Raw genomic sequence first — 27,919 nt, 5'->3', positions numbered from 1 at the left:
CAACAGCTCTGTAATTGGACTCAAACTTACTCAACAAGAGGAAACTCATACCTAACACTGGACACCTAGCCAACTACCACAGTCCACAAAGGGGAGCAACGACGAGATGAGGAGCTGGCTGGCTGGGTGTCCCCAAGCTCCCCTTTACCTAAAGCAATCAGTGTTATGGCAAGTTCTACATGTGACAAATTACAGTATGCTAGAGATCCACTTCTGACTGCAGACAAAAGAACCTGGAGACCCCACAGTGGTGGTGATGATAGTGAATAGAAAAAGCATTTAAATCTCCATGTTATGGGAAAGGAAGATAAAATGCCAAGAACCAAAAGCAGGCATTCAACTAAAATTTCAGGCCCAAGCTTTTGCTCACGTGGTACCAAGGATGAAATCATGCCACTCCTTATGTATAAGGCACAGGCTAGGAAAGCAGGAAAGTACACAGCCTCCAGTGTGCACATCGAAGGGCATGGAGAAAAGGTAAACACACACACAGCACAGAGGGGCTGAGGTGAAAGGCAGGGCAGGAGGCTGAATCAGGGCAGAAACTTGAAGCTAACAGATGGTTGCTCAATAAAACGGAGTCATGGACTCACCTGACCTGTGGCTGCTCTTCTCCAAACCATGCTGGTCTTCACTATTCCAGCTTGACATTGTGCGATGCCATGTATAGCTTACTGTCTATCAACATCTCTTACACTCGATGCTCATGACCCCTGGACTGTGATAAGCAAATGCTATCCTACTTCTCAGACCAAACAGCAAATGTTCCCTGACAGTTGAGTACAACAAGGTTTAGAAAGGACAGAAGCACCTACTGGCTTCTCTCACCAAAGCCACTGGAGATCCAAGGAGATCCGAAAGAGAGCCTGGATGATGTGGAAAGAGAATTGGTATACATCCCTTCTCCAGTAGCCAGCACCTGCCTAGAACCCACTCGCTTTGTTGCAAAGGTCGTAGGCCTTGACCCAAGTCCAAGCTCTGACATCTCACCTTATGTCAAAACTGATTTTCAAGAAAAGTCTTCTCATCTTCTAATGCAAAGAGTGACAAAGTCACACTAATTTGCCTCATGGTTATTATGAAGGCCAATTATTGTAATGCGGGGCTAAACATTAATAAACCATCAGACATGGCACAAAACTATGAAGATTCCAAAAGAACAAGGTCTCTGAATATTCTTCACTAATACTTTCCAAACCAAAACCGGCTGCTCAACTTATTTACAAGGAAAAAAGAATAAAATGTGTAGCATATCTGAAAAAAAAACATCTGGAAGAAATCACGGTTTTAAAAATGGGGAAACTAACACATTTTGATGAATCCTAGGCATATGTCCAAAGACAAAGCACGCTGTGCAGAGCAGATCTGCTACAGGATGCAAGATAGAGTGAACCTTCAATAGCTACGAAGTAAGGATTGGAAGACTGTTTTATAGAAAGAATTCTTGCTTTCTGGAATGCTGATGGTACATTCCAGCCTATAAAATAAGCCATTGCCAGAGCTTGTGACATTCACATGATAAAGACATAGGGTGAGACACAGATCACAACCCGAATGTGTGCTGAACAGAACACATGTTGGCTAAGACAGGAGAGCACCTGTGAGCATCAGGCACTGGTCTCACAGGAAGGGAAACACCTGTCCTGCCCCAAACCCCCTTTCACCTGAGTGCTCATGTCTGGAAGGGCAATGGCTTTCTGCCGTCAAAAGTCAGAGAATTTCAGCACATGGCAAAACATCAAGTAGCTGGCTTCTCTATGGATCAGGAACAATCTTTGTTCTTCAAACTTATGCTGTAACCAACCTATGACTTAAAATTCCTGAGTCTAAAAGGTAGGCTAGGATCTCTGAACGTGCAAAAGCTGTAAAATGGCTTATTCACTCTGAAGTGACTCTTAACAGGACTCAGTACAGCCAGGAAGTTATCAGTCTATTTAAACAAATCACATCTCTACAACGTTTTCTCAGGAGATTCTCCTGACCATGAGGAGGCCATGCACACCCCACTTACGAGTTTGAGAAGCAAAGTTTCTTCTAAGACAGCCCCCTACTAACATGGAAAACCCAAGTCAGCTTGCATATCAACCAAGGAAAGAAATGCTCCCTGGACAACACTGGTGGCGTGTCTCAAACAATCTGGTTCAGTTATGCCCTTTATTTATGAAGACAGGTGCTGCTTTGTGTATTCCCCCACCACCTTACCACCATCTCCAAGGACATTAAAAAGATCCATTTCCAAAGCTAGGAAATCAGGCTGCAACCCACCATTGTGTGGTCATAAGAATTACACCAAGCTACTCGATGAGTCATCAGACCCTGGAGTCAATCAGCGAACAAATTCGTCATTTTTCCTCTTTTGACAGAGGTGACTGGCTACCCACACCACAGCAAAATAACTGGCAAGAGCAGGCAAGGTCAGGACAGCAAGCCAAAGGCCTTCTTAAGGCTCACACCTAATCAACTGTTTAATTTGGGCACTGAATGAACAGCCAGTTCGAATGCATCTCCCCTCTCCTGGCACACGTTACACTATGTCTACCATATAAAGGCCCAGGAGAAAAATTCTCACTTGGACCTTAGCGTTAGGAAAAGTCAATATGCCACTGAAAACCAAGCAGCAGTAACACAAGATGTAAATGTGAACAAAAGAAAAAGAAAGCATTTGCCTTTAAATGTTCTAGCATATTCCTTTAAAAACAATAAGAATCTTTTAAATGCCTGTGGCTACAGCTTTGTACTGATTGCAAAGAAGGCATACCTGTGGCCCATGCCTATTGTAGTATTAACCATTACCCAGTTTTCTCTTATCTGGACTGCTGGAGGCTTAAAAACTCTTTTTAATTTACCCTTTGCTGTGTAGATTTTCCTGGATAGAACTGGACAGAGTTTACTGACTGACAAGATAAGTTCTGGTTGAACTTAAATGTCTTGTGTCAGGCTCTCATTTAGCTGAATTAATATCACTACATATTTAGGATTCAGCTCAGTAAGTCATATTTCTACCTTGTCCCACTTCATCATAACATTAATGATAAATACTTGAGAATAAACTATCTACCTGATACTTTGCCTCAAAAAGAAGAGTTTTGTCTTCAAAAATCAAAGTTATCACTCAATAAGGCCCATTAAGACAGAGTTGACATCTCGTTGGGGGTTGGTGGAGTGCTGCTATGCACACAAATGCTAAAGACATGATGCTAGGTAAACTTTGCTCCCCAATTTAAAACTATTGGTTAAATAAAAGTGGGTACAACTAATTACTGGGGAGAATAGAGTTAGGCAAGTTTCAGTTACTGGGCTGGGGCTCACAGGTAGGGAAAAAAGAGAAAACGAGGAGAAAGCAGGCAGAGAGGGGAGATGGCTGCCATGAGGCCAGGTGTATCATGAGCATGTGGCCAGGGAAGTGGGCCCTGAGGACACGCTGATGGATCAAAACCAACCTGGGTGAGACTCTAACAGCAAGTCCTTGGGGAGCTCGGCTGGAGCATTTACCAGTCCAGTGTACAGAAAAACGTGGGGGATAACACCCCAGTGATTGTGCTAGAACTGGCTTTACAATACCGATAGGGTGCTGCCTGGCCGGGGTGATTTATAGCTATTAGAGTTACTAAATAACATTTTAAAATACCATTTACAGACACCTTCCCTAATCAAAGGTGAGTAGAATCTAATGGTAAAACATCTACAATTTCTTATAAACAGCCTTGACAGGATTAAATAAGTGAAGGATGTGGTTGTTAGAAAAACCGCATTGAAGGTTGGAGAAGGTTAGCTCCAATGGAGGAACACAGTGACTGCAGGCATGGGGTAAATGCCATTAAAGGGCACTGCTGTAAGGATGATAATGTGTCCCCATACATTGGAGACAGCTATGGCAAACAAGCGGAAGATCGCTAGAAAGTTATGAAAAGTTTACTTATCGGTGAGACCCAACAAATAAGACAGGATTAGAGTTTAATGATTTGAAGGTCCAAAGCAGGGCTCCCTGCCCCTTTCCATGTCGGAGGGGGCAGTACGTAGGGAGGCTACTTCTCTTCATTGTGTCTATTAGACTGTAATACCTCACTGTAGCAGAAAGCCAGTAGAGAGGCAACAGCGGGCTTCAGGCTCACGGCGTTAAGGCATAGTCCCTTGTTTCTTGGTGCCATAGAAGACCATGGCAGTGAGAATGTGGGACCAAGGAGGCTCTTCACCTCATGGTGGACAGGAAGTGAAAAGAGAGAGATGAGTCCGGGGAGCCAGTTGTGACCTTCAAAGTCAGGCTCCCAGGCATCTACTAAGCATCTATCTAGCAAGGCCCCCACTGCCCCAAATGCCTATTGCCTCTCAAAATAGCATCACCAGCTGGTGGCCAAGTGACTAACACATGCACCTGCTGGGGACACAAAATAGCTGGTAAGAACTTTCCACTTAGGTCAGTCACCAAACTATTCTACAACAAGCTATCAATTATCAAACATGTCAGTCTATTTTTATGTGATTTCTAGAAGAAAATAGAAGTTTCTTCTTCATTTAAAACTTGTGATTTGCTGGGATGATAGCTCAGTAATACAGGAGTCCTCAGCATTGTAGTTCAAAAGGCTGGGCATGGCTACATACCCATTGTCACCCAAGCCCTGTGGGGATAGGGACAGGAGGGTTGCCAGGTTTGGCTGCCAGCCTAGTTCCAGATTTAGGAGTGAACCCTGACTCAAAGGAGTAAGACAAAAAGGAATGGAGCAGGACACATGACCTTCTCCTCTGCCCTTCACACCCAGAGCCCCGCACTCCATATGCACATATGCTACACACAATGCACATGTACTGAAAAATAAAAATAAAGACCATGACTTATTCAGGCTAAGGAATGAATATGTAAATTCATCTTTGTTTTTGTTTCTACCCAGGATCTGGCATACTATTCAATTTCTAAAATAGGGAATACTAAAATACTATATTCACAGGGATAAATATCATTTGGAGAAGTAAGTCATATGTGGCATAAACGGAAGGACTGCCCCTTCTGAAAGTCACCATGATTCAAATCTATTTCTGCATAAGGCTGAAGAACCTCGGAGATGCAGCTTTGTACTGTATAATCTCAGCTGAGCTGAGAATGTGTGGTTTCTAACATCTTAGCAGATGAATTTAAGGCTCACTAATTGAAAGAATTGTTGTATAAAATCAGTAATTAGGGAAAGGAAAGACCAGTAATTAGAAGTTCTAAAACATACTACTAAACACAGTCTTACTTCCAGGATATCCCCTTCTGTCTCAAACATACAGTAGAATGCCCTATTTTAAGGCATAGTTCATGGTGCTTCACCTATATTACTAGCTAAACCTAAAAAAAAAGCAGACCAACACGACTAGGAAATGGAGACCTTTTTCCTGCAGATTAAAGGATGAGTTAGGACCAAAGAGCTGATCACAATGGCATATCCCAACACCCACAAGGGGCATAATCTAAGACACTAGACAACGCCTCTACCAACAAACAGGGAAACCTCCCCAGTGCCACTCAGCAAGCAGCACGTGACCATCTGTGGCCCCTCAGCCATGCACATCTGAGCAGCATTAACTGAAGCTAATGCACTATACAAAGCATGCACACACGTATGCATGCACACAAACACACAGAGACATGAAGTTGGGGAGGGGATGTGAAGAGGGCATGTGAGGAGAGTTAGGGGAGAGTGGGGACAGGTTAGATTTCATGGTACATATGTATGAAATTAATTAAAAAATTTAAAAGAATGTGCCAACTAATGACCATGAATAGCAGCAAAGCTATCGATAGCACAAAAGCACAATGTCCGTCAGCTCAGGATATATGGCAGACACACAGGTAGCGCCTGTCAGGAGTACCCTCTCATTGAACTTCTCTGCTACTTACACTTAGTTATCATTTATTCCCTGCATCCTCAAACTTAGCCTACACATGTCTGTTTGCTTTTTAAAGACACATAGCTCTGGTTGGCTTCAACGTTGCCATGCAACTGAGGATGATCTGAGCTTGCCTGCCTGTCCCCACCCTCCCAGACTTTGATTTACGTCATTGTAATTTGCTTTCCTCTCTAATGAAATGACTACATTCCCTACAAATACAGACTCTGGTTTATCCTTCTGTGTGGAGCCTTGTACAAAATTAGTAGAGCCTTACACAAAGGAACAATTTGTTGTTCCTACTGCTGCTGCTGCTAAGGATCCAAATAAGGGTTTACTGTGACAAGTAAGTTGCTGCCCCAGTGAGAGTTTGGACCACAGGAGATCATTCATCCTTGCGTTCCATCACTCTGAGGCTCTCCTCTCTGCTGTGAGTCTACCTGAGGTTGGTTTGCCTACTACATCAACTTCAAGAATACCAGTTATTGGTGAATGGATGGAAAAGCACAATCAACGAAATATAAACCACATACAGAAAATTCAAATGCTTAATGGGCTCCAAAAACATCAACATAAAATTTATTTTTTCTTGGCTATCTATAACAACTTATAGTGATGGCTGTGAGGCCTGCCCTGGCTAGCTGTGGTGGAAATGATGTACTTGGTCTTGCTGTGACTTGAAGTGCCAAGAGCAGGTTGGTGCCCATGGCAGAGCTCCCCTTTCTCGGAGGAAAAGGAAAGGAGATAAGTGAGGAGTGGTTTGTGAGGGTGGGGCTGGGAAGAGAGGGAGGGGGCTATAACTGGGATGTAAAGTGAATGAATGAATGAATGAATGAATAAATAAATAAATAAATAAATGGAAAATCATAAAGATTCATGGTTATTTGAATCAACATGCCAAAATTCATGCAGATTGAAAAATAACCAAGATTATTTAATGAGAGGAAAATTACAAATACATTTTGAACACATATTTCTATTGTTCTTATTAAGGCAAAGCTAAAGTACAGTTACATAGTCTGAACTAAAGGTGTTCCCCTTGATGCCCATCTGAAATTCCTCCTTTTTTCCTGTCATCTTTAACTCCATTGCACCTCACATCAGCTACCCGTGGAGTACTCTGTGAGCAACATAAGAGTTACTAGGACCATACCAACCTCACCTGACAAAAGTACAGGCCTCGTAAGTGCTTCCCAAGTGCATAATAAAATTACAGATATTGGTATACTCCTAAAAAGCCTAATTTTTCCTTGAGCGTAAAGCCTTGTAATTCTGGCCCCAAAATGAGCCTCCAGTGTTGAGAGTTGTCCTGAAACTGACATTTGGTATGTTTTTACATATTTTCCTAGAGGAAAGACCCCTGAGTTTTCAGAGTCCCCCTGGAGTCTCTGACCTCATAAAGGGTTCAAAGCCATGAGTTTAATATTCCCCTCTCAGCGCCTCAATCATATTTAATGGCCCATATCCACTATTATTTCACAGACACAGGATTTCTGGCAGAGTCAAGAAAATCTGCCTTTGCCTCAAAGCAGGAACCATGATCTCCTGCACTCAAAGTTCCTAGCCCTCAACGTTCGCTGTCAGGTCCATGCAGCACTCCACCTCGCCAGCTTCTCCCCCCATCCCCCCCCCACACACACATTTACTGTGGTATACCAGGGAGCATCTGTTGCTGAGAAAACGCCATGACCAAGGCAACTTAGAGAAGGAAGATTTTATTTTGACTTGCGGTTCTAGAGGGTTAGAGTCCACAATTGTGGAGACAGCATAGCAGCGGGTATAGCAGCAGGCAGCAGGCAGGACAGCAGGCAGTAGGCATGACAGCAGGACAGCAGGCAGCAGGTAGCAGGCAGCAGGTAGCAGGTATAGCAGCAGGCAGGGCAACAGAAACAGGAAGCTGCTTCTTGGACCATGAGAAGGAACTGAGAGTAGCATGGATTTTTGCTCTCCAATTCTATTGTCATGATGTAGGTCCTCCAGCAAGGCTGCAGCATAGAAACCTCACAAACACCACCGCCAACTAGAACCATGCATTCAATTACTGAGACTATGAGGGGCTTTCTCATGCACAGCACCACACAGTGTTACCATCCCTCAGCTAAGGATGGATGGCAAACCAACTGTCTAGCAGAGGCCATCAATCCATCCACCTGGATCTTTCTTTCTCTCTCTTTCTTTCTTTCTTTCTTTCTTCCTTCCTGTTTTTCTTTTTTCAGCTTTGCACAGCAGCAGTATCATAGCCAATGAGGTTTATCCAAGACAGGATTATTGCTAATTGAAAACTGCTTTTCTTTTGTGCTGTATTTATTTATTTAGTTATTCATTCATTCATTAATTTATTCATTCATTCATTTTTTTATAGCAACAAAGACTTGGGTAGACAAGCCTTAAAATACAATACAGAAAGTGAAGTTGTAAGCACTGGAGACTTTAGTAACTTTCAGGCGGCTTACGCTCAAATCTCTTCCATCACCCACAGCATACCACACCATTCAGCTCCAACTCTCAGGTGAGAATCTTTGCCTATAAAACAGATCCCAGTGATAATGTCTCCTTAAAGCTGTGCAATAGCAATTCATGTCAGCACTCACAAACAAGGGTAATCTTAAGATAGAGCAAATATTTTTCTCTCATAGAATATTTTAATTTTGATGTGGGTCAATTTATTTAAAAGTTTAACAGGCAACCAAAACTATTCTTAGGAACTGAGCAGAATACAAATGACAACGAAAACAAGAGTCTACATCTCACACCAATGAAACAAGAGTCTACATCTCACACCAATGACTCCATGTTTCTGGACCTCTTATTTTAAAAAAACAAAAACAAAAACAGTTAGGACCAGTGAATAAATAAATAGGAATCCAATACATGGGGAGATGGGAGAGTCTAGACGCTAAACCAAAGACAGCCTGGACTTTATACTTATTTTCATAATCAATAATTTGTGAGTAATACTTCCTGTCTGGCTTATATTTTTGTTATTCCTTGGTTTTGCTTTTCCATTTCTCTTTGAAGACTGTTCTTCAAAAACGTGAAGTCTAATAGTATTCAAGACTAAAAACTTCCTACACATGCATATCTACATCTGCATGGACACACATACACACACACACACATACATACCACAAACAAGCCAGGTGTGAGGCAGAGATAGTAGGATTGTTGCACATTGGAGGCCAGCCTGAGAAACAAGAGAAGATTAAAGCCAGACTATATACAGAAACTCTATCTCAAGAAAGCCAAAGCTAGAGGTAGGGGGATCCATATGTTAGCCATGTACACTATGTGAAACAGAAGATGAATTCTACTCATCCACACCTGAAAACCTAACAAGGCTTTCCCTTTTTTTCATTTTTTATTAGATATTTTCTTCATTTACATTTCAAACGCTTACCCGAAAGTCCCCTATGCCCTCCCCCCGCCCTGCTCCCCAACCCACCCATTCCCACTTCCTGGCCCTGGCAGTCCCCTACACTGGGGCATATGATCTTCATAAGACCAAGGGCCTCTCTCCCTATAATGGCTGACTAGGCCATCTTCTGCTACATATGCAGCTAGAGACATGAGCTCCGGGGGTACTGGTTAGTTCATATTGTTGTTCTACCTATAGGATTGCAGACCCCTTCAGCAACTTGGGTTTCTTAGATGACCATTTCCTTAGAATCTTTTCATGCTGCATGGTTCTGAAAGTACGGTCTTTTATGAGAAGCATAGGCACCTGTCTTAGTCAGGGTTTCTATTCCTGCACAAACATCATGACCAAGAAGCAAGTTGGGGAAGAAAGGGTTTATTCAGCTTGCATTTCCACATTGCTGTTCATCACTGAAGGAAGTCAGGACTGGAACTCAAGCAGGGCAGGAAGCAGGAGCTGATGCAGAAGCCATGGAGGGATGTTCTTTACTGGCTTGCTTCCCCTGGCTTGCTCAGCCTGTTCTCTTAAGAACCAAGACTACCAGCCCAGAGATGGTCCCACCCACAAGGGGCCTTTCCCCCTTGATCACTAATTGAGAAAATGCCTTACAGTTGGATCTCATGGAGGCATTTCTTCAACTGAAGCTCCTTTCTCTGTGATAACTCCAGCTGTGTCAAGTTGACACAAAACTAGCCAGTACAGCACCTAACAATGGAAACTTGTTAGAAATGCAAATCCTGTTTCTACCATAATCTGTTGAAAAAAAAAAACTCTAGAGATGGGACATCATGTTTTAACAAACTCCTAGTTAACTCTGATGAACATGTTTCTGAGTTCCCGCTACAGGAAAAGTTGTCGAAGGATGACTGCAGCCTGCCTCGTATTCTACATTTATTATTACAACAGCGACAACCTACTCACTTACTTATTATTTATTATTGCTACAATAGCACAGATGAAACCTGGGGGCAGACTTTATAGTCTCCAACATTTATTCTCCACACCCTTACAAACAAGCTGGCCAATCCTTGGCAAACTGGAACCAGTCACTTTGTTATTCTTGCCACTTAACTGGTTTAAGGTAGGTTTCCTGGGAAGTCATAGACAGATAGGATCTACAGGATGAAGGAGGGAAAGCTGCTGGTTGTGAAGGTGGGGTGTTGGAGGAAACACTGGCCTTCTGTAAGGAACATGGGCACAGAAGGACATGCTCACTATCTGTCTAGCTTGTATACTGGCTGGGGTGATCTGAGAACTGCACTCACCAATCCACAACCAGAGAGAAAGACAGACTAAGAGCAAAACCACTCCCAGACACAGGATGAAAAAGAAAAAAATCTAGTAGCTATAGTTCAGTATTTTGGTTTTTCATGATGAAACTGTATTGCTTGAGTGATAAGGGTGGAGGATACTAAAATTAAGGACAGAAAGACCAGACTGAAAATCCAGGGTTTGGGAACCCAAGCAAGGACAGACAATTTAATTACATTTAGTCTGTGTTTTGATGTATATATGTTTAGATCCATAATCCATACAAGTTCTAAAGTAAAACAATTCTGGTTTGACACAAACTACATTTTTCCTGCAACACCTGTGAAGACTGCATCCTTTTCCATTACAACTGGTACAAAAGAAACAGCCAGCCAGTCACAAAGACACAATCAAAGGCACACAGTGAGCAGCCACACAAGCTCGCCACACAGGCAACCCTTTTCTCCAAGAAATCAGCAAGGGCCATAACTTAGACATCAATCAATTTTAATCTGTGATGGACTCAATTCAAATGAATACTTGAGCTCTTGGGGTACCAAGAACCTTGTTTCCATAGACTACAACGTAGCCCAACTCATAGCAACAGCACACACAATGCACCTGACATTTTCTAGGGGCAAAAGCAAACAGACCATAAGCCCCTTTCTTGGCCTGGCTTCTGTCTGGTGGAGAAAATAATAAATACACACCGAGAACTTTACAAAAAAAGAGGAATCATAGCACAAAAAGCTTCAGTATGATGAAAACAAAAAGGAACAAATAATCTAGTTAAAATCAAAATTGTGTTAAAAATGGAAATGACAATTTAACAAACAAATAGAAGATTCTAGAAGTTACACTTTAAGAAACCAGCATCTTTTCCAGCACTCAAGGAACCTGAGATGGGAGAATTTTTAGTTTAAGGCCAGACTGGTCTATAGAGTAAGATCCCATATCATAAAGTAAACAAGCAATCAAATGAGAAGTACCCACGGGGAGATTTCTTCAACATTCCCTGCACTTGGAGATTTGTCTTCATTAGTGTCTCAGTGCACCTGGTAAGAGATACTATACTCCTTCAAGACAAACTTTCCAAGGATAGCACCAACTTCTTAAGTGACACAGTCTTCCTGAACACAAAGAAAGACCTTCACTGTTACAGGCTCATCCCAGGTCTACATGGCCAACTCAGGGCCTGGGGAAAACAGGTTCTATACTGGAAACTAACTGGATGGGTAACTGAGCCATGTCTCTAAGAAGGACAGTTCTGGGATGGATCCTTTCATTACATGCTTGACCAGATGGAAAAGTGATTTGTTGTGTGGTTGTGGTCACTGTCACCACTAACAGTGTTTATTATGGTGTGAGTTCCTCAAGCAATACTGTTTATATATCTACTACAGCAGAACAGTAAGAGTGGTTTAGAGGTTGAGGCTATTGCTACTGTATATTAGAAGCCAAGAACCGTAGGATAAGAAGATGCCTTTGACCTAAGAAGCTCACACAATTAAATAAGCCATTAATATCTTATTAGTTTGCTCCAACTAAAACCCTTTCATCAATGTTTGATGCAGTTGCCTCTGTGTTAAAGAATCAGTGGTTAGCCAGCAGGAAGCCTGCTAATATGGGCAGTGCAGTGTGTTCACGCATGTTGCCTATGGCCAGGTTGCCCACCAGCATGTCCCTGTCCCGTTAGACCTTGGAGTCCGTTCAGCTTCAAGCTTACTTATTACACTTGGCCCACATATTACAACTAGAGCCAGAACATTTTCTTTGAGATATTTTCTCAAGTATTACATAAGTATTACATCTTACATTTTTTTTTCTGGAAAATGATCCTCCTTATGAATTTTGTCTTGCTATTATCCACTATAATATCAAAAAATAAATAAAATTCTTTGTGATCAAGGCTCAGGCCTTTGTCCAAGATTCTCATCTGCTCTTCATCTATTTCTTTTTCCTCAGAAGTTAATAAACTCACCTGGACAGCTTCACAGTGCTTCAGATATGCCTTTGCCTCTAAAGGGATAAAAATGTCATTCCTCTGCACAACTCACTATTTATCATCAAGCTAACCGCACCTAACCCTGTTGCCTGCCTCACTAATTCTCAGGTGGAGCCTACATAGAGACAAAATAAATAAATGTCCTTCTAAAAGCTGTGCTATGAATCAAAGGCCCTGGAGGGAAAGGGGGGTTTTACTCTAGTAAATGACAGGAGAGCAATTCCTAGTGGTGGGAGGAGGAGGACCTCAGCCTAAGCCACCAGTGCCAGTTGCTCTACCAGCTGTGCACAGCCCATGACAGCAGCTTTAGTGACCTGATGATGGTTTTGAAAATTGCACTTTAGCTGGAAATGTTCTAAAATGGTTCTGTAGTTCTGGTTTGCTGACAACCAACATTACAAATTTGGCAAGAAACCCGTTGCCCAGCTGCCTCTGATTTACTGAGCCTAGGCACAATCTCCAGCTCGACTGTTGGGCCAAAGGCAGCCAGCACTGCCCCTGCCTCAAGGCATCGTGGAACTGGGAATCCATAGAGTAGGGGACAGGAAACTGTCCAGTCCTGAGCTATCACTAATGAGAATGCCCTAAGGCCTCTTAGACCGCAGATTCTACATCTGTAAGGTTCTCTCTAGCTCTAAAATCATAGTCCATGGACAGTTATTAAGCATCTATAACAGCAGTTCTCAACCCAAAGGGTGTGACAACTTTGAGTGTGGTATATCAGATATCCTACATGTCAAGATATTTATACTATAATTCATAACTAGCAAAAGCTGCAGTTATGAAGTAGCAGCAAAATACTTTTGTGATTGCAGATCACAACAATGAGAAACTGTATTTAAGGGTCGAAGCATTACTGGAAGGTTGAGAACCACTGGTCTCTTAGGAGGCACATGTGTGACAAATGCCACACTCAGGACTTTGGGGTCTGAATGTTCTCTGGTTGTCTACACAGTCAACTTGCTACTCTCTCTGCCTGGAAAGGGACGCTGCTAAAGAACCCAAACCAGACTCCACGGTCTCATTTTGGCCAACTCATTTCAAACTCCTCTACTGACAGCTATGCAAGCAAACGGGTGATGGTTTTAGACCCGAGAGGCAATTCATTCTAGGCCTCTCTTCTGTCCCACTTCCTCACCAATTTGAAAATTAAGTAAAAAATGGGTGAAATCATAGAAACAAGAAGCTCAGGTTAATGAATAGTTAACCAGATTACAACAAAATGTTGCCCTAACTGATTAATGAAGTGACTTTACACTTTTTAGTAAAATCAACTAAAAATCAGAACTAATCCATATGTAAAGATGTCATAGTCAAAACTGGTCAATGGGGATTTCAAGATGGCTCAGTGGGTAAAGGCACTTATTACCAAACCTAATGGCCTAAGCTCAGTTCTAGGGATTGACAAGGCACAAAGAGAGCTGACGTTGCCAAAGTGTCCTCTGACCTCCACACACACTGTGGTACACATGTGCCCCGGCATGCATGCACACACACACAAACACACACACACCCATACTACTTGTGAAAGTGAAAAAAATCAATCCATTTAAAAAGCCTACTTAAAAAATAATTCACAGATTATGATAACCCAATGCCAATATGTGACATGATGTCATTCTAGAATCTAAGAGTCATTGTCTAAATCCAGGAGATATTTGGTGTTTTCTGAAACATTTGATTAAACCTCTGACATAAGAACATAGGATGTTCTCTCGTGTCCATTTCTCTACACCTCCACAGAGGGCAGGTGGAAGGATGGGTCCCTTGCATTGCTCCCACAGTATTCTGGAGCTAGTGTGACTTCTATTCTATAGCAGATTTGAAATCCTTCCGAGGTGGGATATCAGCAGAGGTCCCAATGTGCGCACATGCACACCTCTCTTGGAGGTAGATCACACATGGTCTGCTATGTAAGGACAGACACAAGCACTACTTGCAAGGAATTTACCATGGAGTACCAGCCTCTGCCACGGTAAAGGGGGAGTGAAGGGAGAGGATTCAAGGACTGCACTAAGTAGCTGGGTGAGAGGGAAGTTTACACTGTGCACTTACATATCAATCAAACTGTGATACCTTACAAGGTTCTGAAAGGGACTTTTAAGAACATCTAAGTTTTATTTTTCCACAGGAGAGACAAGTTGAGTGAATTGCAACAAATTATCTATCTTAGGGTCTGCGAGACAGACAGAGAATATTAGTATCTGCTGTTTGTTAAAAAAAATATCAAGGAACCAAATAAACATATTAATAACATTCTGGGGGAAATGTCCATATAATTCTAATTTCTACAATGGGGCAAGGCAGTCATACAGTTGGGTTTAGCACAGAAAAAAAGAAAAAAAAAAAAAAAAGGAATTTCACGAGGGCTGGCTGCAGGTCCAGGCGCTGGGCTAGGTCCTATGTTCCAGAGATGAACAAGACATGGCTTCATCTCTCTGGGAGTTTATATTACAGTTCCAAGCTCAACAAAAGCTTTCTCAGAACAAATCCAATCTAACACAGCAATGTCTGGTAGTTATGGTAATTAAAACAAAGGGGCCTTAAGCACACTCACAAGTGTGTCCTCTTGAGAGAAAGATGATACTATTGTAAGAAAACCAAGACAACAGAGCCTGGAGGTTTGAGTTGCAAATTTGGGTTACAGGATTTCAGCAACCACAGAGCCAGGCAGCTTTTCTTCTCAGAACAGCTGGGAAAGTTGTGGGATGAGGTGTCTGGTCCAGGACTGTTACTCTTTTTGGCTTTGCTTAGCCTTCCAAAAAAAAAAAAAAAGATTTCAAACAGACTCTCACATCTTAACCCTCCAGATATTTTCCCAGTTTGTCAACCTTTAATTTTGCATGCTTGGTTCTTTTTGTTTTTTTGTTTTTTTTTAAATATCCCTTCCTTTATCAGTGTCTCTATTATTTCTCATTCAGTTGGGAATGCTGTCCTTCTGTAAATAAACAGAGCTTGTGATATACCACACATCAAACCTGTTTAGCTAAGTAAAAATTGACAATGTCTGGAACAGTAGCTATAAAGGAAAACCCAAGATGTTGTCTAAAAATATTCAGGGACATCTGTATACGTTAATCATAGTGTATATACTCCAGGGTCTCTCTCCCCAGCTAACGGAGAAGGAAAAATCGCCAAGTAAAGTCATGGCATCCCCAGTGAGGCCCTCACTGCAGGCTGCACAGGTGTGCTCCTTGTTTATTCTACACCCAGGTCATTTTCAAGAGGACACGTTGCTCCACCCCTCTATACAGCCTTGGATTCTATGTCATGTCATAGAGCATTTGCCTGGGGTTTGATCAATTATCAAGAAAGTAACAGACAAAACCCTTGTCAGGGCAGCATGCATTCTTCAGCCAGTGGTTGGACAGACTCACTATGTATACCTTATGCTCACTTCAGCCCCAGAACTAAGCTGACTTCTCTGTCATTTCTTTCCTCCCCATTAATGAGAGCCATCATTCTTCTCTTCACAGCTCTTCTTGGCATCTGGAAGACTAGATAATGTACTAGATAATCTCTACATATTAAAAGATGCATCTCATTATCTTTCAGCATAAGGAGTGTCTTTTCACTCAAGCCTGTCTGTGTCTCATCTCTTCCGCCCAACAGTGATATTATGTTACAGGTGATGTGTGCTTTCTCATTTATATGAATGATTGTGAATGACCCAAATTGAAGTCCAGGTTCATAGAAAAACAGATTAATATCAGCATGTCCTGGATTTTATCTAAGGTTTGAATTGCCCATTATGGCTATAATACCAGTTGGGTATGTGTTAAGATCTATAAGAGATGCAAAGGGTTAGGTGGAAGGCCAGCATTTGAGGTTATACATTATGTGTTTATCCAAAGATGTAACTTTTATTGTGATTAAAAGGTCTAAAGACTCAGGACAAGAGGCTGGAACAGAAATAGGGTGGACCTGTCACAGAACCCTAACTATCATTGAATGTCAACAGGATAAAACCTCAATGTTAAGCTTCCACTAAATCCCTGAATATGATAATAATGACTAATAGGATGTAAATTTAGATGACCTAGGCTGGGGCTGGGTCACATCATCTCTAATACCTGGAATAAGTCTTTAAAGTAAAACAAGGGTCCAGTCATGTGGGACAGTTTCTTTCTGAAGATCTAACTAATATCCAGCTAAATGATGGGAGAAAGTTGCCCTGCATACCTGAACTGTGCTGACACAGTTGGTGGCAAACGATCTCAACCACATAGGAAAGTCATACCTGAGAGGTGGTAGGGGCAGTAACTAGCTTGACTGGTTAATCATGTCACAGTGTAAACACTGGTCCAAAGATAATCTTGAGGGCCTGGAGAGATAGCTCGGAAGGTACTGTCCCTGACAGCTATACAAATGAGAACACTGGGAATTTAACAAAATCAAGCATGAAGTACTGAGGTGTCTTCAAATGTGAAACAATACTTAATTAAATCCACTATGTAAAAACTAATCATAAAAGTAACTAGCAATAGTCCGTATTGACTATCATTACAGCCAGTGTCATATCTTCAATTGACTGATCTAAACGGTGGCTGTTAAAAGTTTTGGAAAAAAGCTATGATTCAAAGAAAACTATTCCTTGCTTCTCCTGGGAAGATTCTAATGTAAATTACAATTCATATGGAATTCCAGTCTCACATGCTTTGCAGTTGTTCTCCCTCAACCTATTCTGAAGAAAACAGATAATAGACCCGGGTCAGGGACTAGACAGGAAAGCCGGGGCTTTATCCCAAGCTTCCAGTCCATGCCGTGTGCCCTATTGTATCACCTCTGGGCTTTAATAAGTAACTCCCTTATCTCTGTGAAGCTGTTGTACTTTCTTGTGATGTTGTCTTTCTAATTATATCTCTACCTCCAGTTAAACAAAGCTAGTCCTGACTCCATATATCTTAGCCTTTACAATATATCTCCTACCCAAAGGACACAGGCAAATTTATGTAGCCCAAAACTTGAAAAGAACAAGAATTGTGATTTTTAACCTATAAGCTTGTATGTTAAATATATAAATAAATGTTATTAAACACTAGCACAATCTACAATATATAAGAATGTTATACTGTAAGATTCATCCACTTCACTGGACAGCAAGCAATAGAAAATCTAGAAAAATATTGCATCACTTAAAACTTTTCATATATCAGATACAACATAAATACCACCTCCTATAACTTCCGAGATAACTGCATTATATATTAATATATTAATTTTTCAGTACTGAGACCAGAGCCTTGCACATGCTAAGCAAGCACTCTGCCCCTAAGCTGCCTCTCCAGGCTCAAAACTTAAAATTTTTGAATTAAAATTTAAACAATTAAAAACAATGAATTTATGAAATTCTTAGGCAAATGGATGGATCTGGAGGATATCACCCTGAGTGAGGTAACCCAATCACAAAAGAACACACATGATATGCACTCACTGATGAGCGGATATTAGGCCAGAAACTTAAAACACTCAAGATACAATTTGCAAAACACATGAAACTCAAGAAGAAGGAAGACCAAAGTGTGGATACTTCGTTCCTTCTTAGAATGGGGAACAAAATTTCTGTGGAAGGAGTTATATAGACAAAGTTCAGACCTGAGATGGAAGGAAGGACCATCCAGAGACTGCCCCACCTGGGGGTGCATCCCATAAACAACCACCAAACCCAGACACTATTGCATATGACAGCCAGATTTTGCTGACAGGCCCCTGATATAGCTATCTCTTGTGAGAATATGCCTGTGCCTGGCAAATACAGAAGTGGAGGCTCACAGTAATCTATTGGATGGAACACAGGGTCCCTAATGAAGGACTAGAGAAAGAACCCAAGGAGCTAAAGGGTCTGCAACCCTATAGGAGGAACAACAATATGAACTAACCAGTACCCCCGAATTGTGTCTCAAATTGCATATGTAGCAGAGGATGGCCTAGTCGGCTATCAATGGGAGGAGAGGCCCTTGGTCTTGTGAAGATCAATATGCCCCAGTACAGGGGAATTCCAGGGCTAGGAAGTGGGAGTGGGTGGGTTGGGGAGCAGGGTGGGGGAAGGTATAGGGGACTTTCGGGTTAGCACTTGAAATGTAAATGAAGAAAATATCTAATAAATTTCTTTTTAAATTTTGAGTTTAATTGTTCCATAAATTAATTTATCATCTTTACACTGGCATAAAATCTCAAAGGTCAACCATAAATTATACTCTTCTGCTTTAGCAAATAGAATAACTTTAAAACCTAAAATACTTGAAAAACATGATTTTAACTTTATTTATATCTGGTTGCAATAGCTCCATTGTACTTGCTGAAGCCTCTGCCAGTGTAGAGGAATTTGATTAATTTTATTTCAAACAAAAATAAAAGCACATCATGGCTCACAGAGATACTGTTTAAGTTTTCAGTCTGGCAACACAGCACTTTGAGAGTTGGAAAGGATCGGTGTAGCATGGAAGGATGCTGGAGCCCATTTCTCACACAGATCCAAACAACACAACTGGCCTTGCTTTCACAAGGCTCCCAGCTGAAACTAAATCCACAGTGCAAGGTATGGGAGTGTCCCCGTCTGGAAGTCAACACGGCAGCTCCCTGAGCCGTCTCCCTACAAATACACGATGCTGCACAGTTGGCTAAGGAGGGTAAATTCCAGTACCTGCTACTCTGCATTTTCCTCGCTATGTGGAGCAACTAGTTTGGTTTTGTCAAATGATTGGTTACTGAATAGCACAGCTTCAGTGCTGTGGCCAGCCACAATTAAACACAGGGAAAGTCTGGGCACCCCGTGTCCTGTGAGCAACTCTTCAGGTCTGTTTGTCATCAAGCACAGCCCACACCCTGTATCACCGGTTTTCTCCTGGCCTATCCCTACAGTCTCAAGTCTTAAAATACTTAAATGACTTTGTAGCTGACCTCCTCACACAGACGTTCTTTAAACATTGCCTAATAAAGAATATTTCTTTTAAAAGTAGATGGAGCCTGGGCTTCCTAAGTGTCACTTGAGCCAAACCCACACAACCAGGGCCATCAAATGGAAGAGCTGTAGTTAAGACACATCCTTTCAGCTTTATAGGTAGGCTCATTCTGAGTTCTCTGAGAAAATATCTGTCCTGTGTGTGCCACAGGTTCTGAAGAATCTATGCCAAATAATCTTTAAATGGCTTTCCGTATGTGTGTGCCTAAGTACGGTTCACTTACAGGCGAACAAAGCTCACCACCACTTTTTCATTACTGCCAGAAGCGATGTGAGCCACACTGATATTGGCTCTCACAGCTCTGCACTGAGCTGCCGCAGTTTCCAACATCTTCGGCTGTAATGGTTTATCCAGTTGGTCCATGGTGTTCCCAGTTAAGTGTGAAGGCCTGTGGGAGAGCGTACTGGTGCCGAATAATTGCTGCAAGCGAGAGCTAACGCTGCTGTTGCATCCTCCAGCACCAAGCCCCACACTGGCTTCACAGACAGTCTGCCTGTCTCCCCTTCTATGTCCTTGGAAATAAAGTGCTCAGGAAGCAGAAGTGACCGAGAGTTACTAACACTAAGAATACACATTCTGAACACCAGTGCTGACCCTTATAAGTCACAGCTATGTTGTATGAAGGGAGAGAGTCTTAGATGGACTTCAACACTCTAGCAACATGGCAAAGAGAATAAAGAAACATTATTCCACGGGTACTGCTTCAGGAGGTCTTTTTTTTTTTAATCATTTTCTTCATGTCAAGAATAAAGTGTGTGTCATCTCCTTAATTGTATAAAGGGTTATTGAGCACTCAGTACAATTTGGGGCATGTTTTTTCTATATTTTGATCAAGTTGGATGGTAGGTAGATATGGAGCCTGGACATTTAAATTGGCTTTCTCTAAACTCAGGGGAGAGCCAGCTAATTGTCTGAGAGCAGAAGACGAGAACTCCAGCAATCTGTTCCAAAGAATCTTGCCAACTCTCAGGAGAGGAACACAGGAATTGGCCAAGGCTTTGGTTTTTTTCTGGGATTATTTTATTTATTTACTTTTTAAGCAGTTCTGAAAAACAGTGGTAGATATTCTAAAGATAATCTATTTTTAATAACAAAAATCAAAGCATCGAGGAATATAAATTTCCAAATTAAGTATTTTGATTTAGATAGCAGACACAAGTTAGAAAAGTCATTTTGGAAAATTATCCCACTTCTGTGGAAAATGTGGCTGTTCTTTGAAAGCTAACCCAGAGCTATCTCAAGACCTTACAATCTCAGAACAAGGTACTGGTCCGGCAGAACTCCAAGTGAGCATTCAGGCTCAGGAACATGCCTGCACTAGACACAAGGGCCAGAGGTGAAAACAGTCAAGCCTCCATCACTGGGTAGATAAATAAGTGAAGTGTGCTACATTCACAAAAATAGGTATTAGCCATAAAAATAAAGAAATGACTCGTGGCACAAAGTAGATGAAACTCCAGCACATTATGATGGGAAGTAAAATGCAGACACCTAGATCACATGTGGTGAGAGCCACTGCCATGAGACATATTAAATGGGTGAATCTACAAAGACAGAGAACAGAGATAGGTGTCTCTGGGAAGAGGTAAAGTGGGGCAGTATTTATTGGGTCCAGAGCTTTGCTTTCCTTCAGAGGAAATACTGTGGAACTAGCCAGAGGATGATCTCACTGCATTGTGGCATAGTCAATGCCTGTAAGTTCCCCATCTCAAAACAGTCCATGTATTTGTGATACATTCCTTATAACAAAAAGGTGGAGCTGTCCAAATGCAGAGGGTTGGGCGAAAGAGCTGAAATCAAATTACCCTTCCAAATGACCCAGGGGAAGAGGCTGGTAGGATTAGGACAGCCCTAATGGAAGAACAATTAGGGGAGAGAGAACGTCATGCAAGATTCAATGGGACAACACGGTTGGTCTGGAAGAGAGAGAGAAGACTGCAAACTTGTCTTGTAGTTGCAGTGGGGAAGGTTGGTGCTTGCTCCCTTCCAATAGTTCCCTGGGCTCTGGCTCTGGGCTCCAACCCTCACATCAGGGGCCTGTCAGCTTTTTACAAAATGAGGAGGTGAGGTCTGATTCTGGGGAAGAGAGAAAGGAACCTAAAGGGTTTGTTTGTAATTTAGCAATAACAGTTTCATCTCAATAAATTATTTCTTTAGTGCTGTCCAACTAAAACAGACAGCATTAGTGTTTGAGAAATATAGACTTGGAGAACTCTTCATTTGAAACTATTTTCAGACAGGGCCTAAATGTGAAATAAATAAATAAATAAATAAGATATTTATAATGCTGTGAACAATTCAGGTTGCAGTTTGTCCTCACACTTGGGTTTATTTAGACATTATTTGTGTCTAAATAATCTTTTTTCAAGCCAAAATTATTTTCACTTGTTCCTAAAAAATATTTTTAACAAGAACAAAATATTTTTAACAAGAAAAATGATGCTCTATAACAAGAAAAGCCTGACAGGTTACACATATCAATCATGAGCATAAAAAGCAAGATTTAAACCAGTCAGTCAGTTACTAATCAAAGCTAAGAAAAAGTCCAGAAATTATCAAGTCTTGGAACATTAAGTTTTAGAAGAATTTAAAACACAGCTTTCTATAACTGAACTTGGCTAATGAAAAAGTATCCAATAAACTTAACTCAATAAAACTCTTCCAGCAAGGGTCACCACTGCAGATGTTTCCCATGCAGAACAAATCATCTGTGTGTGGACCAGACAGGACTGAGCACCATGCGGTTCTACGGCTGTGATAAAACTGAGTAAAAGTCAGCAGCTCAACGACAAGGCTGACTTGAGACAACAACACTCCTGAACACCATCACTCTGTAGAAAAGAGACCTATTTCACAAAGCACATCGTCACTAATGTAATTCAGGAAGGCTGTCCTCTTAAAAGTCAATACTGTCTGACCCACATAAACTCCAACATGAAAAACATATTTTAAAATACACTCATGTTTATGACAAATACCAAATAATAAAAACAGACTTAATAAGCAAAGCTATTTTAGATTTGAGGGGTTAAAAGCCAACGCCCACATCTTGGTTTCTAATACTGCTCCTCTGTGAAAGACACGGGAGCCTTATGGGAAACGCTGATACAAGGACAGAGTAAGCAGCACACAAAGGGGCAGGGTGCATCCTGTAAATCTCAAAACTTCCAAAAGCTTTAGGCACTTGTGTGGAATACCTTGCATCGTCCACATAAACCATCGCCAGCTGCAGTCAGCACAGCATCACCTGCACAAACCATCCCCAGCTGCAGTCAGCACAGCATCACCTGCACAAACCATCCCCAGCTGCAGTCAGGAGAGCTCTGCCCAAAGCCCTTGGGTTCCTTCTCTTTCTCAGCCTCAGCTCCTTGCACACTTGAGGCCAGATGTTTATTTGTGGTGAGGGGCATGATGCACACTGGTGGGGCTTAACAGTGCCTTAAGCCTCTCTCTCCCAGACACAAACAGTATCCTCTTCCTCCCAGGTGACATAATAATAATAACATCTCTCCAGTCACTGCTGTATGTCCTGGATGAGGATCCTAAATTACCCCTCCCCAAAACTAAGAACTATTTTTTAAAATAATCTTTTCAACAAAACCAAACCAAAATGTTTTGTAGCACACTTTTCTTTAGAAAGGGGCAATCATGCCAGTCTCTGTAGCTGATCAAGTTATGAAAATCGATTGAGAAGATGTGTGGGAAGTATTTGTGAAATGTCAGCTGTTTCTACTGACCCAAAGGAGTACCAGATGTCCCTGGCTCTGTCATGGAGGAACTTAGGACAACAAGAAGCAGGCTGACTTCTGCCTCAGACTTGATGGGGAGAACTCAGAAACCCACAGTGAAGCTGGGCTGGTGGTTCAGTGTCAAGAGCTTCAGGGCTACTGGTGCCCTTTATTCGTTTTAGGTAAATAAAATTCCAGGTGTGATGTGCCTTTGACCAGACAGTCTGTTCACGCCTCAGAGATCTCATCTCCTACGGCAGAAACTGCATGGCTTACACCCCCTCACACACACACTTTGTTTTTCTTTTGCTTTGTTTTCTTGTTTCCTATCTCAACGTATCACCTTCATGTCTAATAGGTTTCTACTCAAGGCAGTCTGACAAAGTCACTTACCTTATTCTGCAAGAATTCCTTCCAGTAACAACTGACAGCTTACCCTGGCATTAGAGGCCACCGAGAGCCACTGCTGCTGTACGTGCCTCCTTTGTGCAGGGTGATAATTAAGGAACTGAGTTTTCTTTTCTTCTTTTCTTTTTAAAGCCTGTCTGGACTGGGACTCCAAACCACCCAAGTTCAGAACCACAGAAGACTGTTAGAGAAACCTGGGGCTGCCAGTTTTGTGCTCTGTTTTAAGAGCTGTTAATAAGTGATTGCTTTAGTGGTTCATATTTTGCTAGACTATTTTAAAAAGAGGAAATCATTTAACTGCTCAACAAGTAAGTCAATGTGCCCGTCGTTTATATCTAATAACTGTTTTGGCAGTATTTGGAATTTATGGATATAATGAGGTCATCCTGTGACTATCAAAGCAGAAGACTTGGGTCACTGTGTGTACCCTCTGCTCCCCTGCCTCACTGGTGGACCCTTACTCCAAGAGACGAGTGTTTATACATTGCTATTAGTGACTTTTGGTAAACCATCTTTGTTTCATCATAGATATCACAATGACCTTTAGTCACAGTACAGAGAATATCATGGAACAAATTTGGGAATGGCAAGTCTTAAAAACCTTGGGCTCTAATTTTAAATTCTTTCAACTGGTAGGTAACTTTAAATTTCCCTCAGGTTTATAATTGAAGAATGGACACTGAAATGTGTACTCTGCTTCGGTAACAAATGTAAGGGAACCGCACAGTGACTCAGGCGGTGTCTTAACAGTCTCCCTCCTCCCTGTGCTTGCCTGTACTCCTGCATCGGACGCAAGAAGTGATGCTCTTCTCCCTTCCATGTAGGTTTTGGAGTTTAAAAAGCACAACCTGAATTAAAAGCAGAGCTTCTCTTTTGATTCTCTCTTCTGTATTTATTCTCTGTATCCTAGATATGGGTAAATAAATGTCTCTTCCAGCAAAGACAGGAAGTTCAGGATAGCTGTCTTGCATAACAAGATCCTAGATGTCAGAGCCTGCTAACTATGCCATTGCATTCTAGGAAGTAACAGTTGGAGCTGTGACTAAAAAGTGGGAGGAAGCTACCCATTCAGTGGGTTCACATTTTAATGTAGAACTCAGGGAAGGCGCTAACTGGGGAGGATTGGGGTTTAGCTCTTTGTAGTTATGATTACGTGTTGGGTTTCCTAACTAGACCCCATCTCTGAACCAAGTCTCACTATTCCTCTCCTGGGAGCAGTGAGGTAGGCTGGGTCTGTGTCTCCCTGGTACAGGTTAGCCAATGTGAATGCACAATAACCATGGGGCCTCTCAATTGTTTGAAAGCCTTTGTCCTTGGTCCCAGGGCTTCAGGGGGACTTGTAAGATGCTGTTTTCACACTGGATCATCTTTCTGGAAGGTACATGGGACACTGATTAATGAGTCACAGAAGCAACTAGCTTTAGGATTCTGAGGGTTGGTGACAAGAGATCTTGCTAAGGAACCAGAACACTGTCAGGAATGAAATGAATTGGTTTATGTGAGTGTGAAGTTAGCTTTTGTCTCTTAGAACTGATTCATCTTGGGAAACAAGACAGGGCAGATGCCAGAGCCTCTCTTCTGCCTGCCCCAGGGCAAGGCTTTAAGTTCCTGGGAACCCAAGAGAAAGAACTCTTGCATCTTCGCTGGCATTACTGTTCTTAGTAAGTGCACTATAGTAATTCAGTGAGAAATGCCACCAGACTCGCGCCTGGTAACCGACATCACATGGGCTGTCACCCCTTCCATAGCTAGCTGACTCCAGATGGATTTGTCTGGAAGCCTAATGTCTGTATCAGTGGAGCAACTTAATGAAGTTGTCCTGAAAGGGTGCTAAAGGCCACAGCATCTCTATTTAGAGTTTAAAAATACAATTTAATGTCTTTGAGCCAATGCTCTTAAAATGCCAGTCCATAAATTAACCTGCCGCCTGCCAAATAGTTGCCATTTGTGGATCAATAGAAGTTCAAAGGGGTTAAGTGACTTGTCAAAGTAACACAGCAAGTAGCATAATCAGAAGGAGATTTGAGGCTTTTAATTTGTAGTCTTTTCTCTAAAGCAATTAGCTGGTTCGGTCCCAGGATTAGCACAAGGCAGGTCAAGTGGTATCTCCACAGGTATTCCTGGGGAAGGGGCAGTTTTCTCCCTGGAGAGATCTGGCTTTTGTTCGTCTTTCAGTAGTATTTGTTACCGTGAATCTCTGGATTTGACTAACATGTGTGTCCTGCTATTTATGAAGGAAGAAATGTAAAATTAAGTCAAGGAAAATTTGAATGGAACCTACATGTAAGGATGGCTTCTAGATAGGAGAAAAGACTGAGAGAAAACCAGCGTCTTCACTGTTGTATAAGCACGGCCCCTAGAATGAGGGTTGTTGTAGCTGTTGATTCAGTTCTCCTATAACTGTGTTGAGAGATGATGCCAGTGTGTAGGATTAGACTTGTATTTGAATTCCTGGTTCAGTGTAAGAGTTTGTGGAGCCACCTACCCCCTTGAAGAGAGTTCCTATTAGCAATGTTGTGCCCACTTCTCTGTGGAAAATGCTTCCAAGCTTTTGGGTAAAATAAGGAGGAAGAAGCTACAGGTTGCTCGTTGTCTGGGACAGGGGATTGAAATCCAGTGCTGGCAGAAGCTGACTGAGCTACACTGAACCTGGACCAGGCTTTGAAGAGCTGGGCTCTGTCTGCCCAAGCTAAGAGTCATTTCATGCAATAGGTGAGCCTGTCTCAGTTACAAACCCAGGATGTATTTTGGCAGTTCCAGAGCCTGGGTTCAGTAGGTGCTAGTTAACTAGTGGCAGCAGAGATAGGATTCCATAAACTGGCTGCCTCGTTATGTGGTATTTGAGGTTTAATTGGCAGACAGCTGACCTTGTCTCTAATTAAATTGCTTCTCAACCCAAGATCTTGAAAGACAGCTTTTGTGGTATATGTCAAACACTGCATTTCTCAGCTTGTTAGTAGCATTGGGAAATATGAAGTTTGCAGATCATGAGTGAAGTACTAAGAGAGTCATTAAAAGCCTTACTGCTGCTTGCTGAGGGGAAGAGGATGAGAAGGGGGTGAAGACACAAAGTCTGGCCCCCTCCCTTGAGCCTTCTTCCCTTCTAAAGGCCACATAAGTCCAGAGGTCACAGTTTTGTTCTGTTTGTTTCAACTAGCAATTTTTATTTATTCAAGATTTGGGAAGTTTGCCCCCAAAAACCTAGTTTTTAGTCAGGGGTAGATAATTTAGGACTCTCACTCCTTGACATCCAGCAGTGTCTGGGAGATTTTTTAATCTCACCCAGGAAGAGGGAGGATGCTGTTGGTGTCGGGGGGGGGGGGGGTAGGGCACTGTTAAGCCCCCCCACCCCCCATTGTGCATGATGCCCCTCACCACAAACAAACATCTGGTTCCAAGTGTGCAAGGAGCTGAGGCTGAGAAACTGCTCAAGAGAAGGAACCCAAGGACTTGTGGCAGAACTGGTCTGTCTGCAGCTGGGGATGGTTTGTGCAGATGATGCTGTGCTGACTGCAGCTGGGGATGGTTTGTGCAGGTGATGCTGTGCTGACTGCAGCTGGGGATGGTTTGTGCAGATGATGCTGTAATGACTGCAGCTGGGGATGGTTTGTGCAGGTGATTCTCTCCTGTCTGCAGCTGGGGATGCTTTGTGCAAGCAATGCTTAGAGAATCCCACTCCAGTGTCAAACACTCCTGGTTTAGCCACCTCTTACAAGTGGCATCACAGCTAATCTGCCCTGGCATAAAGGAAGAACCTGTCTGCCTTGGGATCTGAGCTCCTCTCCAAATGCACAGATCAGTCCTTAAAGCCAATGGGCCACAGCAGCCCTCCCTGGGATCCCCTTCCCCAGACTAGCTTTGATTGGCCCAGTGCTAAGCCACCTGAGCCACTGCTCCTTGGCCCCGTCCCCCAGGCCTCCTTCTTATGATTCTGCTCTAATATTCGTGTGAAATATCAAGAAGCCCAGAAGAGAAGACATAATCCTGATAAGAAAGAATGAAACTTCCTGATACCATAACAAATTGCAAAACTATAATAGCTCAAACAGTGTGGCGCTGGCCCAAAGCCAGACATACAGAACAGCTCAACAGAATAGATGTCGGGAATATACCCACACGAGTATGTTCAAAGAAACTTTATCAAGGAAAACAAAACCACACAAAAGGGGAAAGCATAGACTCTTCTAATGGAATTAGGAAAATGGATAATTACATGGAAATAAAAGAAACTGGACCCTGAACATGATAAACAAAAGCTGTTCAAAATGGATTGAATATCATAAGA

At 42.2% G+C, this 27,919-nt stretch overlaps 1 protein-coding gene and 1 pseudogene across 5 annotated transcripts in view; one reads left to right on the top strand and one right to left on the bottom strand.

The window, feature by feature from the left end:
• Bbs9 (Bardet-Biedl syndrome 9) overlaps positions 1-27,919 on the bottom strand; it is a 434,796-nt gene that overhangs the window by 107,593 nt on the left and 299,284 nt on the right. The gene's annotated exons all lie outside the window — the stretch shown is intronic.
• Positions 8,080-8,202, top strand: LOC147001978 (U4 spliceosomal RNA; annotated as a pseudogene).

Source organism: Mus caroli, unplaced genomic scaffold, assembly GCF_978045245.1.
Source record: "Mus caroli unplaced genomic scaffold, Mus_caroli_1 scaffold_11, whole genome shotgun sequence".
Taxonomy (NCBI): Eukaryota; Metazoa; Chordata; class Mammalia; order Rodentia; family Muridae; genus Mus; species Mus caroli.
Note: the sequence above shows the minus strand (reverse complement) of the source record. Positions and strands in the feature narration are given on the sequence as shown.